Below are 15,894 nucleotides of genomic sequence, written 5' to 3'. Positions count from 1 at the left end.
CAGAGATACATAGAGATATCGAGACATAGATACATAGAAACAGAGATACATAGAGATACATAGAGACAGAGACCGATATAGACAGATATACATAGAGACATAGAGACAGAGATACATAGAGACAGAGATACATAAAGATACATAGAGACAGAGATACATAGAGACAGAGAGACAGAGAGACAGAGAGACAGAGATACATGGAGATACATAGAGACAGAGATACATAGAGATAAATAGAGACAGAGACACATAGAGAGAGATACATAGAGATACATAGAGACAGACATACATAGAGACAGAGATACATAGAGACATAGAGATGGAGATACATAGAGACAGAGAGACATAGAGACAGAGATACATAGAGATATATAGACATAGATACATAGAGACAGAGAGACATAGAGACAGAGATACATGGAGATACATAGAGACAGAGATACATAGAGACAGAGATACATAGAGACAGAGAGACATAGAGACAGAGATACATAGAGATATAGAGAGACAGAGACCGATATAGACAGATATACACAGAGACAGAGATACATAGAGACAGATATACATAAAGATACATAGAGACAGAGATACATAGAGACAGAGATACATAGAGATACATAGAGACAGAGACACATGGAGATACATAGAGACAGAGATACATAGAGATACATAGAGACAGAGATACATAGAGATACATAGAGACAGAGAGACAGAGATACATAGAGACAGAGATATATAGAGACAGAGATACATAGAGACATAGAGACATAGATACATGGAGATACATAGAGACAGAGATAAATAGAGAAAGAGATACATAGAGACAGAGATACATAGAGATACATAAAGACAGAGATACATAGAGACAGATATACATAGAGATACATAGAGACAGAGACACATGGAGATACATAGAGACAGAGATATATAGAGACAGAGATACATAGAGATACATAGAGACAGAGATACATAGAGACAGAGATACATAGAGACATAGAGACAGAGATACATAGAGATAGAGATACATAGAGACAGAGATACATAGAGACATAGAGACAGAGATACATAGAGACAGAGATACATAGAGATATAGAGACATAGATACATAGAGACAGAGTTACATAGAGACATAGAGACAGAGACCCATAGAGACAGAGATACATAGAGACAGAGATACAAAGAGACACATAGAGACAGATATACACTGCTAAAAAAAATAAAGGGAACACTTAAACAACACAATGTAACTCCAAGTCAATCACACTTCTGTGAAATCAAACTGTCCACTTAGGAAGCAACACTGATTGACAATAAATGTCACATGCTGTTGTGCAAATGGAATAGACAACAGGTGGAAATTATAGGCAATTAGCAAGACACCCCCAATAAAGGACTGGTTTTGCAGGTGGTGACCACAGACCACTTCTCAGTTCCTATGCTTCCTGGCTTATGTTTTGGTCACTTTTGAATGCTGGCGGTGCTTTCACTCTAGTGGTAGCATGAGACGGAGTCTACAACCCACACAAGTGGCTCAGGTAGTGCAGCTCATCCAGGATGGCACATCAATGCGAGCTGTGGCAAGAAGGTTTGCTGTGTCTGTCAGCGTAGTGTCCAGAGCATGGAGGCGCTACCAGGAGACAGGCCAGTACATCAGGAGACGTGGAGGTGGTCGTAGGAGGGCAACAACCCAGCAGCAGGACTGCTACCTCCGCCTTTGTGCAAGGAGGAGCAGGAGGAGCACTGCCAGAGCCCTGCAAAATGACCTCCAGCAGGCCACAAATGTGCATGTGTCTGCTCAAACGGTCAGAAACAGACTCCATGAGGGTGGTATGAGGGCCCGACGTCCACAGGTGGGGGTTGTGCTTACAGCCCAACACCGTGCAGGATGTTTGGCATTTGCCAGAGAACACCAAGATTGGCAAATTCGCCACTGGCGCCCTGTGCTCTTCACTGATGAAAGCAGGTTCACACTGAGCACATGTGACAGACGTGAAAGAGTCTGGAGACGCCGTGGAGAACGTTCTGCTGCCTGCAACATCCTCCAGCATGACCGGTTTGGCGGTGGGTCAGTCATGGTGTGGGGTGGCATTTCTTTGGGGGGCCACACAGCCCTCCATGTGCTCGCCAGAGGTGGCCTGACTGCCATTACGTACCGAGATGAGATCCTCAGACCCCTTGTGAGACCATATGCTGGTGCGGTTGGCCCTGGGTTCCTCCTAATGCAAGACAATGCTAGACCTCATGTGGGTGGAGTGTGTCAGCAGTTCCTGCAAGAGGAAGGCATTGATGCTATGGACTGGCCCGCCCATTTCCCAGACCTGAATCCAATTGAGCACATCTGGGACATCATGTCTCGCTCCATCCACCAACGCCACGTTGCACCACAGACTGTCCAGGAGTTGGCGGATGCTTTAGTCCAGGTCTGGGAGGAGATCCCTCAGGAGACCATCCGCCACCTCATCAGGAGCATGCCCAGGCGTTGTAGGGAGGTCATACAGGCACGTTGAGGCCACACACACTACTGAGCCTCATTTTGACTTGTTTTAAGGACATTACATCAAAGTTGGATCAGCCTGTAGTGTGGTTTTCCACATTAACTTTGAGGGTGACTCCAAATCCAGACCATCGGTTGATACATTTGATTTCCATTGATAATTTTTGTGTAATTTTGTTGTCAGCACATTCAACTATGTAAAGAAAAAAGTATTTAATAAGATTATTTCATTCATTCAGATCTAGGATGTGTTATTTTAGTGTTCCCTTTATTTTGTTGAGCAGTGTACATAGAGATACAGAGAGACAGAGATACATAGAGATACATAGAGACAGAGCGACATACAGATACATAGACAGATATGCATAGAGACAGAGAGACATAAAGACAGAGAGCCATAGAGACCGAGATACATAGAGACAGAGACACATGGATATATATAGAGACAGAGACACATGGAGATACATAGAGACAGAGATACATAGAGACAGCGATACATAGAGATACATAGAGACAGAGATACATAGAGACAGAGATACATAGAGATACATAGAGACAGAGATACAAAGAGACAGAGATACATTGAGACAGAGATACATAGAGATACATAGAGACAGAGACACATGGAGATACATAGAGACAGAGATACAAAGAGACAGAGATACATAGAGATACATAGAGACAGAGATACATAGAGACAGAGATGCATAGAGACATAGAGACAGAGATACATAGAGACAGAGATACAATGAGACAGAGATACATAGAGACATAGAGACAGAGATACATAGAGACAGAGAGACATAGAGATAGAGATACATGGAGATACATAGAGACAGAGATACATAGAGATACATAGAGACAGAGATACATAGAGACAGAGATACATAGAGACATAGAGACAGAGATACATAGAGACAGAGAAACATAGAGACAGAGATACATAGAGATGTATAGAGACAGATACAGTGAGGGAAAAAAGTATTTGATCCCCTGCTGATTTTGTACATTTGCCCACTGACAAAGAAATGATCAGTCTATAATTTTAATGGTAGGTTTATTTGAACAGTGAGAGACAGAATAACAACAACAAAATACAGAGAAACGCATGTCAAAAATGTTATAAATTGATTTGCATTTTAATGAGGGAAATAAGTATTTGACCCCCTCTCAATCAGAAAGATTTCTGGCTCCCAGGTGTCTTTTATACAGGTAACGAGCTGAGATTAGGAGCACACTCTTAAAGGGAGTGCTCCTAATCTCAGCTTGTTACCTGTATAAAAGACACCTGTCCACAGAAGCAATCAATCAATCAGATTCCAAACTCTCCACCATGGCTAAGACCAAAGAGCTCTCTAAGGATGTCAGGGACAAGATTGTAGACCTACACAAGGCTGGAATGGGCTACAAGACCATCGCCAAGCAGCTCGGTGAGAAGGTGACAACAGTTGGTGTGATTATTCGCAAATGGAAGAAACACAAAATAACTGTCAATCTCCCTCTGCCTGGGGCTCCATGCAAGATCTCACCTCGTGGAGTTGCAATGATCATGAGAACGGTGAGGAATCAGCCCAGAACTACACGGGAGGATCTTGTCAATGATCTCAAGGCAGCTGGGACCATAGTCACCAAGAAAACAATTGGTAACACACTACGGCGTGAAGGACTGAAATCCTGCAGCGCCCGCAAGGTCCCCCTGCTCAAGAAAGCACATATACAGGCCCGTCTGAAGTTTGCCAATGAACATCTGAATGATTCAGAGGAGAACTGGGTGAAAGTGTTGTGGTCAGATGAGACCAAAATGGAGCTCTTTGGCATCAACTCAACTCACCGTGTTTGGAGGAGGAGCAATGCTGCCTATGACCCCAAGAAGACCATCCCCACCATCAAACATGGAGGTGGAAACGTTATGCTTTGGGGGTGTTTTCTGCTAAGGGGACAGGACAACTTCACCACATCAAAGGGACGATGGACGGGGCCATGTACCGTCAAATCTTGGGTGAGAACCTCCTTCCCTCAGCCAGGGCATTGAAAATGGGTCATGGATGGGTATTCCAGCATGACAATGACCCAAAACACACGGCCAAGGCAACAAAGGAGTGGCTCAAGAAGAAGCACATTAAGGTCCTGGAGTGGCCTAGCAAGTCTCCAGACCTTAATCCCATAGAAAATCTGTGGAGGGAGCTGAAGGTTTGAGTTGCCAAACGTCAGCCTCAAAACTTTAATGACTTGGAGAAGATCTGCAAAGAGGAGTGGGACAAAATCCCTCCTGAGATGTGTGCAAACCTGGTGGCCAACTACAAGAAACATCTGACCTCTGTGATTGCCAACAAGGGTTTTGCCACCAAGTACTAAGTCATGTTTTGCAGAGGGGTCAAATACTTATTTCCCTCATTAAAATGCAAATCAATTTATAACATTTTTGCCATGTGTTTTTCTGGATTCCTTTTTTGTTATTCTGTCTCTCACTGTTCAAATAAACCTACCATTAAAATTATAGACTGATCATTTCTTTGTCAGTGGGCAAACGTACAAAATCAGCAGGGGATCAAATACTTTTTTCCCTCACTGTATATATAGAGACAGAGATACATAGAGACAGAGATATATAGAGACAGAGATACATAGAGACATAGAGATAGAGATACATAGAGACAGAGATACGTAGATATGTATAGAGACAGAGATACATAGAGATACATAGAGACAGAGTTACATAGAGATACATAGAGACAGAGATACATAGAGATGCATAGAGACAGAGAGACATAGAGACAGAGAGACATAGAGACATAGAGGTCATACAGGCACGTGGAGGCCACACACACTACTGAGCCTCATTTTGACTTGTTTTAAGGACATTACATCAAAGTTGGATCAGCCTGTAGTGTGGTTTTCCACTTTAATTTTGAGGGTGACTCCAAATCCAGACCATCAGTTGATAAATTTGATTTCCATTGATAATTTTTGTGTAATTTTGTTGTCAGCACATTCAACTATGTACAGAAAAAAGTATTTAATAAGATTATTTCATTCATTCAGATCTAGGATGTGTTATTTTAGTGTTCCCTTTATTTTGTTGAGCAGTGTACATAGAGATACATAGAGACAGAGATACATAGAGATACATAGAGACAGAGCGACATACAGATACATAGACAGATATGCATAGAGACAGAGAGACATAAAGACAGAGAGCCATAGAGACAGAGATACATAGAGACAGAGACACATGGATATATATAGAGACAGAGACACATGGAGATACATAGAGACAGAGATACATAGAGACAGCGATACATAGAGATACATAGAGACAGAGATACATAGAGACAGAGATACATAGAGATACATAGAGACAGAGATACAAAGAGACAGAGATACATTGAGACAGAGATACATAGAGATACATAGAGACAGAGACACATGGAGATACATAGAGACAGAGATACAAAGAGACAGAGATACATAGAGATACATAGAGACAGAGATACATAGAGACAGAGATGCATAGAGACATAGAGACAGAGATACATAGAGACAGAGATACAATGACACAGAGATACATAGACATAGAGACAGAGATACATAGAGACAGAGAGACATAGAGATAGAGATACATGGAGATACATAGACACAGAGATACATAGAGATACATAGAGACAGAGATACATAGAGACAGAGATACATAGAGACATAGAGACAGAGATACATAGAGACAGAGAAACATAGAGACAGAGATACATAGAGCTGTATAGAGACAGATATATATAGAGGCAGAGATACATAGAGACAGATATATATAGAGACAGAGATACATAGAGACATAGAGATAGAGATACATAGAGACAGAGATACATAGATATATATAGAGACAGAGTTACATAGAGATACATAGAGACAGAGTTACATAGAGATACATAGAGACAGAGATACATAGAGATGCATAGAGACAGAGAGACATAGAGACAGAGAGACATAGAGACATAGAGACAGAGATTAATACAGACAGAGAGACATAGAGACAGAGATACATAGAGACAGAGATACATAGAGATACATAGAGACAGAGACCCATAGAGACAGAGATATATAGAGACAGAGAAACATAGAGACATAGAGACAGAGATACATAGAGACAGAGATACATGGAGACATATATACATGGAGACAGAGATACATAGAGATTCATAGAGACATAGATACATAGAGACAGAGATAAATGGAGATACATAGAGACAGAGATACATAGAGACAGAGATACATAGAGATGTATAGAGACAGATATACATAGAGACAGAGATACATAGAGACAGAGCTATGTAGAGACAGAGATACATAGAGATACATAGAGACAGAGATACATAGAGATACATAGAGACAGACACACATGGAGATACATAGAGACAGAGATACATAGAGATACATAGAGACAGAGATACAAAGAGACAGAGATACATGGAGATACATAGAGACAGAGATACATAGAGATACATAGAGACAGAGATACAAAGAGACAGAGATACATATAGATACATAGAGACAGAGATACATAGAGATACATAGAGACAGAGACACATGGAGATACATAGACACAGAGATACATAGAGATACATAGAGATAGAGATACAAAGAGACAGAGATACATGGAGATACATAGAGACAGAGATACATAGAGATACATAGAGACAGAGATACAAAGAGACAGAGATACATAGAGATACATAGAGACAGAGATACATAGAGATACATAGAGACAGAGACACATGGAGATACATAGAGACAGAGATACAAAGAGACAGAGATACATAGAGATACATAGAGACAGAGATACATAGAGACAGAGATACATAGAGACATAGAGACAGAGATACATAGAGACAGAGATACATTGAGACAGAGATACATAGAGATACATAGAGACAGAGATACATAGAGACAGAGATGCATAGAGACATAGAGACAGAGATACATAGAGACAGAGATACATAGAGACATAGAGACAGAGATACATAGAGACAGAGAGACATAGAGACAGAGATGCATGGAGATACATAGAGACAGAGATACATAGAGATACTTATGTCATGCAATAAAATGCAAATTAATTACTTAAAAATCATACAATGTGATTTTCTGGATTTTTAATAGGTGAATAACATCCTACACATGGCTAACAGGGTGGAGGAGAAGCACCAAGGCACTATGCTGATGATGATGAAACTTTATATTCATTCCCACTATGCCCCTAGAATAGGAAACAAAGTGAATTATGTTCTGCTTACTGGATGAAGTTAAACAAGCCTTCAGACCAGCATTCCTGATTGAACTTTCGTAGAGGGTTTCTTTGGGTTATTAGAAGTTGAATTCATGTTTTTTTATCACTACACAATTACAACAAAAATTGTATGGTTGATCTGACTACTTTGACCTTGTCACGCCCTGATGTATAGAACTCTTGTTAGTTGAGTCAGGGTGTGGAAATCTATGTCATGTTTTCTATGTTTAGGATCTAGATTCATATTTCTATGTTTGGCCGGGTGTGATTCCCAATCAGAGGCAGCTGTCGCTCGTTGTCTCTGATTGGAGATCATACTTAAGTAGCCTGTTTGCCTACTATGTTTGTGGGATCTTGTTCCTGTGTTAGGCTTGTATTGTGTGTAGCCGTGGACTTCACGTTACGTTGGTTTGTTGTTTTGTGTTTATTATTTAATAAACATGTTCGCATACCACGCTGCACCTTGGTCTGACCCGTCTCTCAACGTTCGTGACAGACCTGAAGGAGTGTACACAGAAGCCCTTACAACCCCCTAATGTGATGACCAACAGCCAGGGGGCGCGACCCAAATGACACCCTATGGGCCCTGGTCAAAAGTAATGCACTATATAGGGAATAGGGTGTCATAGGGCTCTGGTCTAAAGTAGTGCACTATATAGGGAATAGGGTGCCATTTGGGATGCAACCCCAGTTATGAAATGGTCAGAGGTGTAGGTTATAAAATCCTCTTGCTGCTGTGTGCCAGGGAAGCCAGCTCTGTGTTGACAGATGGGCAGCATTGCATTCCTCTGGCTGAGGCCCCACTCTGCCCCTCTTTGCCTAAACCCTAGTCAGCCCAAGCAGCTCAGGTTTGGGGAAGGTCTGGAGGTTAGGAAGAGGTGGGTGGTGATGGTGTATTTGCATATAAATGTCTAATTTCTGCACTGGCCACAAGGCACGTATGTACCAGAGGCTTTCTGTGATTCGAGTTAGATCCTGTGACGATATACTGTTAGGGTGTTGAGCTAAAGTCTTAGCATTTAGGTCAGGGAGCTAACGCAAGTGTAGGTCTCAGGCACGGTTACTCATCATCACATGACTGAGGTTCATCGTGTGTGTGTGTGTGTGTGTGTGTGTGTGTGTGTGTGTGTCTATCTCTCTCGTGAGAATAAGGTCTTCAAATTTTGAGCACAGTGGAATATGGGACAAATGAGTTCAGTAAATGAAGCCTCAGTTTCTACAGCGTTCTATACAACCATTCTCTGCTGCCTCACGTTGGGCCTGCTGTGACGTCTTTGACCACCGTGGGACATGATGTTCCAAGAAGCAGTGCATGGCGAGGGGCCTGCCAACTGTCCTAAGTGACTCAAAACAATGACGGTTTCTGTGCCATGGATGTATGGAGGGGTGTGTGTGTGTTTGTGTATGTGGGAGGTCCGACGCTGCGAATGAAAACATAAACAAACGAAGCCAGTGACCCCGAAAAAACCTGTCAAAACACGATGTCCTCATTTGATAATTGTCCTCATACAGGGATGAGGTCAGGGGGGGGAGGGGTCTGGAAGCACATGTACTCATAGTGTGATTGTGGCAGAGAGGAAGGTAATACTAGAGAATGGGAGAACGAGAGAAAGACAGAGAGGAGAAATAGAGAGAGAGAGAGAGAGAGAGAGAGAGAGAGAGAGAGAGAGAGAGAGAGAGAGAGAGAGAGAGAGAGTAGTGGTGGTGAGTAGTCACTGTTTGGTGTGAGTGAGCATGGGAAATGCGTGGGACTCCTGGACCTTCACCCTGGAGGATCTGCTCCACTGACTGACACACAAAGAGCTGTCTCTCACACACACACACACACACACACTCATTCACACACACACACACGCACACATACACACACACACATGGATTGATGAATGATGTCATGTCTGTTCTAAATATGTGAGAGTTGTTTTGTTTGTTTGTGAATGGGGTGGAAGGAGGAAAACAATCACCTTCCATCAGGAACTGGGTCAAGTGGGCGGGGCATCATAAGAGGAATAGTGACTGTTGTCAAACAGAACAGACCCATCATCACATGGTTGTATAGTGACTGTTGTCAAACTGAACCATCATAACATTATGAGGCTATGTAAAGCAATAAGGGTGAATGGGAGAGATTATACATTTTCACAACGATTAGTACAAAACTCAAAACAGATCATCAAAACGGCAGTTGTTTCAAAACTCTTAAGCACATTTTCTATTGACTAAGCACAACACACAAAATCATACAGTCATTTGTTCACCTAACTTAATCAGTGTTTCATCTAGAAATACTGTGCATCATGTTTCACATTGCAATACAAGTTCAGATAAAGTAATTTCCTTGCAGAATGCAATGCTCACCTACCCATTTGATAAACCTATAGATTTTAAACTGAATTGTCTATAACAGATTTTGAGAACTACATAATGAAAATGTATGTTTGTAACGCATAAACATATAAAGTATGATATATACTGTAATGTAATAATCTGATATTGGGCAAGATCAGAAATGTACTGTAAGTAACAAATGCATCCCCTATACAGTAAACTTTTATCCAAAATGAAGTTGCTGGGGTCTTTTTGATGGGGGGGGGGGGGGTTGTTCACACTGCTTTAATAAAATGACATTGGCCAATACAGTCCTCTAATACTGTAATATATGCCATTTACATAACAGGTGTTTTTATACTAAGTGACCAACCAGTGGGAATCAAACCCACAACTCTGGTGTTGCTAGGGCCATGATCTACCACAATACATACCAGTAAGTACAATAAAATACTGTAAAATACAATACGATTACAATACAGGTGGAAGGAGTATGATTGCCATCCACATGAGAGTACCACCCTCCTCCAGGCCATGGATGAATGCAATGACATCAATCCCGAGTTCCAGACCTAGACTTAGAAAATAAAAGTGCTATCTAAAACCTAAAAGGGTTCTTCAGCTATCCCATAGGAGAGCCCTTTGAATAACTATTTTTGGTTCCAGGTAGAACTCTTTTGGTTCTAGGTAGAACCCTTTTCAATTCCATGTAGAACCCTTTCCACAGAGGGTTCTACCTGGAACCAAAAAGGGTTATCCTATGGGGACTGCCGAAGAACCCTTTTGGAACCCTTTTTACTAAGAGTGTATGTCAGGCTTGGATTCACCATGCTAAAAGCTTTGCCTCCATGTGCATGAACAATGACGACATTTACTGTGATTCCGATGAGAACCTATGGCCAACTGCTCAAGACAGGCTTGATGCAAACTAGTGCCTGCTAAACTTTATGATTATTTAATTTCTCTAATTTGATTACAGCACACCTCTGTTGTAATGATATCTGAACAATATACAGTGCCTTGCAAAAGTATTCATCCCCCTTGGCATTCTTCCTATTTTGTTGCATTACAACCTGTAATTTAAATTGATTCTTATTTGGATTTCATGTAATGGACATACACAAAATAGTCCAAATTGGTGAAGTGAATTGAAAAAAATTACCTGTTTCAAAAAATATATATAAATAAATAACGGAAAAGTGGTGCGTGGATATGTATTCACCCCCTTTGCTATGAAGCCCCTAAATAGGATCTGATGCAACCAATTACCTTCATAAGTCACATAATTAGTTAAATAAAGTCCACCTGTGTGCAATCTAAGTGTCACATGATATGTCACATGATCTCAGTATATATACACCTGTTCTGAAAGGCCCCATAGTCTGCAACACCACTAAGCAAGGGGCACCACCAAGTAAGCGGCACCATGAAGACCAAGGAGCTCTCCAAACAGGTCAGGGAGAAAGTTGTGGAGAAGTACAGATCAGGGTTGGGTTAAAAAAATATATCTGAAACTTTGAACATCCCACGGAGCACCATTAAATCCATTATTAAAAAATGGAAAGAATATGGCACCACAACAAACCTGCCAAGAGAGGGCCGCCCACCAAAACACACGGACCAGGCAAGGAGGGCATTAATCAGAGGCAACAAAGAGACCAAAGATAACCCTGAAGGAGCTGCAAAGCTCCACAGCGGAGATTGGAGTATCTGTCCATAGGACCACTTTAAGCTGTACACTCCACAGAGCTGGGCTTTACGGAAGAGTGGCCAGAAAAAAGCCTTGCTTAAAGAAAAAAAAAAGCAAACTCGTTTGATTTTCGCCAAAAGGCATGTGGGAGACTCCCCAAACATATGGAAGAAGGTACTCTGGTCAGATGAGACTAAAATTGAGCTTTTTGGCCATCAAGGAAAACTCTATGTCTGGCGCAAACCCAACACCTCTCATCACCCCGAGAACACCATCCCCACAGTGAAGCATGGTGGTGGCAGCATCATGCTGTGGGGATGTTTTTCATTGGCAGGGACTGGGAAACTGGTCAGCAGGACAATGACCCTAAGCATACTGCTAAAGCAACACTTGAATGGTTTAAGGGGAAACATTTAAATGTCCTGGAATGGCCTAGTCAAAGCCCAGACCTCAATCCAATTGAGAATCTGTGGTATGACTTCAAGATTGCTGTACACCAGCGGAACCCATCCAACTTGAAGGAGCTGGAGCAGTTTTGCCTTGAAGAATGGGCAAAAATCCCAGTGCTAGATGTGCCAAGCTTATAGAGACATATCCCAAGAGACTTGCAGCTGTAATTGCTGCAAAAGGTGGCTCTACAAAGTATTGATCTTGAGGGTTGAATAGTTTTTTTTTGGGGGGGGGGGGGGGTGAATAGTTATGCACGCTCAAGTTTTCAGTTTTTTTGTCTTATTTCTTGTTTGTTTCACACACAAAAAATATTTTGCATCTTCAAAGTGGTAGGCATTTGTGTAAATCAAATTATACAAACCCCGCCAAAAATCAATTTTAATTCATTTACATTTTTTACATTTACGTCATTTAGCAGACGCTCTTATCCAGAGCGACTTACAAATTGGATTCCATGTTGTAAGGCAACAAAATAGGAAAAATGCCAAGGGGTGTGAATACTTTCGCAAGCCACTATATGTATTATTTTGCATCAATGATCGTGAAAGATGTCTTCAATGATCACACCTTTGATCACACATGGGATAGAAATTATATTTTCTTTTTTATGGTTAGTGCAAGTGTATTGCCTAATGTGAAAAAAGTGTAATGTCTCCAAACAAAATTAATACAGAATAAAAGCACCAAAGTGATAAAACAACACTGTAACATATGGTTCACCTTTAGGGTTACACAAACACACACACACATAAACACACACAAACACACACATCTTATAGGCCTACCATGTGTCTTCGTTTACATTCTCAAACTGTTACCACCGGTAATGCTTTACTGTGCACAGCGACTGACACCACCGCTAATGCTTTACCGTGCACAGTTCACTGACACCACCGCTAATGCTGTACCGTACACAGCATCACTGACACCACCGGTAATGCTTTACCGTGCACAGCATCACTGACACCACCGCTAATGCTGTACCGTACACAGCATCACTGACACCACCGCTAATGCTTTACCGTGCACAGCAGCACTGACACCACCGCTAATGCTTTACCGTGCACAGCATCACTGACACCACCGCTAATGCTTTACCGTGCACAGCATCACTGACACCACCGCTAATGCTTTACCGAGCACAGCAGCACTGACACCACCTCTAATGCTGTACCATACACAGCATCACTGACACCACCGCTAATGCTTTACCGAGCACAGCATCACTGACACCACCGCTAATGCTTTACCGTACACAGCAGCACTGACACCACCTCTAATGCTTTACCGTACACAGCATCACTGAAACCACCGCTAATGCTTTCCCGTACACAGCATCACTGACACCACTGCTAATGCTGTACCGTACACAGCATCACTGAAACCACCGCTAATGCTTTCCCGTACACAGCATCACTGACACCACCAATCCAGTAGTTTATATACTGTACCTGTCCATGTAAAGGACATAATGTAAAGGCCAGTTTATACTACACATACTGTACCTGTCCATGTAAAGGACATAATGTAAAGGCCAGTTTATACTACACATACTGTACCTGTCCATGTAAAGGACATAATGTAAAGGCCAGTTTACACAATACGTGCAACTCAATGCACATTTGACTTTACATCAACAGTCACACACATTCCTAATCCGTTCGGTCACTGAAATCAATTATCATGTCATTTGTAGGGATTAATAGATTCGAATATTTAGAAAGGACTCAAGATGTACCGTATATGCTTATAGCCTAATAAATCCAAGACGGAGATGGAGAGAGGCCACGTGTATTATGGTGGATTAGCTGTGGAATGTAGATCACTAGCTAAATCACTGGGTCTGCCAGGCTTCTTTAATCCTAAACATTAGCTTCATTCGGCATGATGTCATTTCTTAGAAAGCAGCACAAAGACTTGTACTCACATGCCCATATCTGTTCAGGGACAAGAACACACAACCAGTAGTTAGTGAGCATGCAAGTGCACTTGCAGAGGACTCAGGGCCTGCACGTGTAGAGTGCCAGTGAAATGTGAGTGCTGTGGACATGACGTGTGTGTGTGTCGTGTGTGTGTGTGTGTGTGTGTGTGTGTGTGTGTGTGTGTGTCGTGTGTGTGTGTTGTGTCTGCGTGTGCTCTTTTATTATAGTTTAATTGGAACCTGTAGACTCAGACTTGTTTATTCAATGTAGTACATTCTGAGCCCAGGCTATAACCACACACACATGCACACGCACACGCACATACACACACACACACACACACACACACACACACACACACACATACACACACACGCAGGGTAAAAGTATCCAGCTTGTAAAGCAGGTCAATTAATCCGTCATGTACATTTATCAATCCAGTGGTCTCTGAACGGTCTGGGTGGGGGTTTCCATAAGAGAGCCACCACCTGCTGAAATTGACTGCACTGCTACTTTTAACAACTTCTCTGCTTCTTGAGAAAATATTTCACATGCATATTCTGCACACTTACAGGGACATTCCCATGTCAATAAGTTTACATAAGTGAGGTTTTTAGAAAAAACAAAAACCCTGACGGTTCAAAACGTACAGACATATTTACAGACTTACTCCGTTCCCAACCTAAACACATGTGCTATTTAAAGGGCCTGGCCGACACACAGAGTGCTTTTTGGAGTAGACCAAGGCAGTATAAATAGATCTTGAGGAGTGTAACAAGCAAAGGCTTCATCAGAAAATAATTTGTTTTACATCATTGCCTGGACTGCATGTGAGTGAGGATGGAGGCCTGTCTGTCCCTCTGATCCAACTATTATGGTTTGTACTAACGCTCTGCTTCCAGAATCCAACCATTATGGTTTGTACTAACGCTCTGCTTCCAGAAACCAACCATTATGGTTTGTACTAACGCTCTACTTCCATAATCCAACCATTATGGTTTGTACTAACGCTCTGCTTCCAGAATCCAACCATTATGGTTTGTACTAACGCTCTGCTTCCAGAATCCAACCATTATGGTTTGTACTAATGTTCTGCTTCCAGAATCCAACTATTATGGTTTGTACTAACGCTCTGCTTCCAGAATCCAACCATTATGGTTTGTACTAACGCTCTGCTTCCAGAATCCAACCATTATGGTTTGTACTAATGCTCTGCTTCCAGAATCCAACCATTATGGTTTGTACTAATGCTCTGCTTCCAGAATCCAACTATTATGGTTTGTCCTCATGTTCTGCTTCCAGAATCCAACCATTATGGTTTGTACTAATGTTCTGCTACCAGAATCCAACCATTATGGTTTGTACTAATGTTCTGCTACCAGAATCCAACCATTATGGTTTGTACTAATGTTCTGCTACCAGAATCCAACCATTATGGTTTGTACCAATGTTCTGCTTCCAGAATCCAACCATTATGGTTTGTACTAATGTTCTGCTACCAGAATCCAACCATTATGGTTTGTACTAATGTTCTGCTACCAGAATCCAACCATTATGGTTTGTACTAATGTTCTGCTACCAGAATCCAACCATTATGGTTTGTACTAATGTTCTGCTTCCAGAATCCAACCATTATGGTTTGTACTAATGTTCTGCTACCAGAATCCAACCGTTATGGTTTGCACTAATGTTCTGCTACCAGAATCCAACCATTATGGTTTGTACTAATGTT

This window comes from Coregonus lavaretus, assembly GCF_964263955.1.
Source record: "Coregonus lavaretus genome assembly, chromosome: 29".
Classification (NCBI taxonomy): domain Eukaryota; kingdom Metazoa; phylum Chordata; class Actinopteri; order Salmoniformes; family Salmonidae; genus Coregonus; species Coregonus lavaretus.
The sequence above is the reverse complement of the archived record's forward strand: the minus strand, read 5'-3'. Positions refer to the sequence as shown.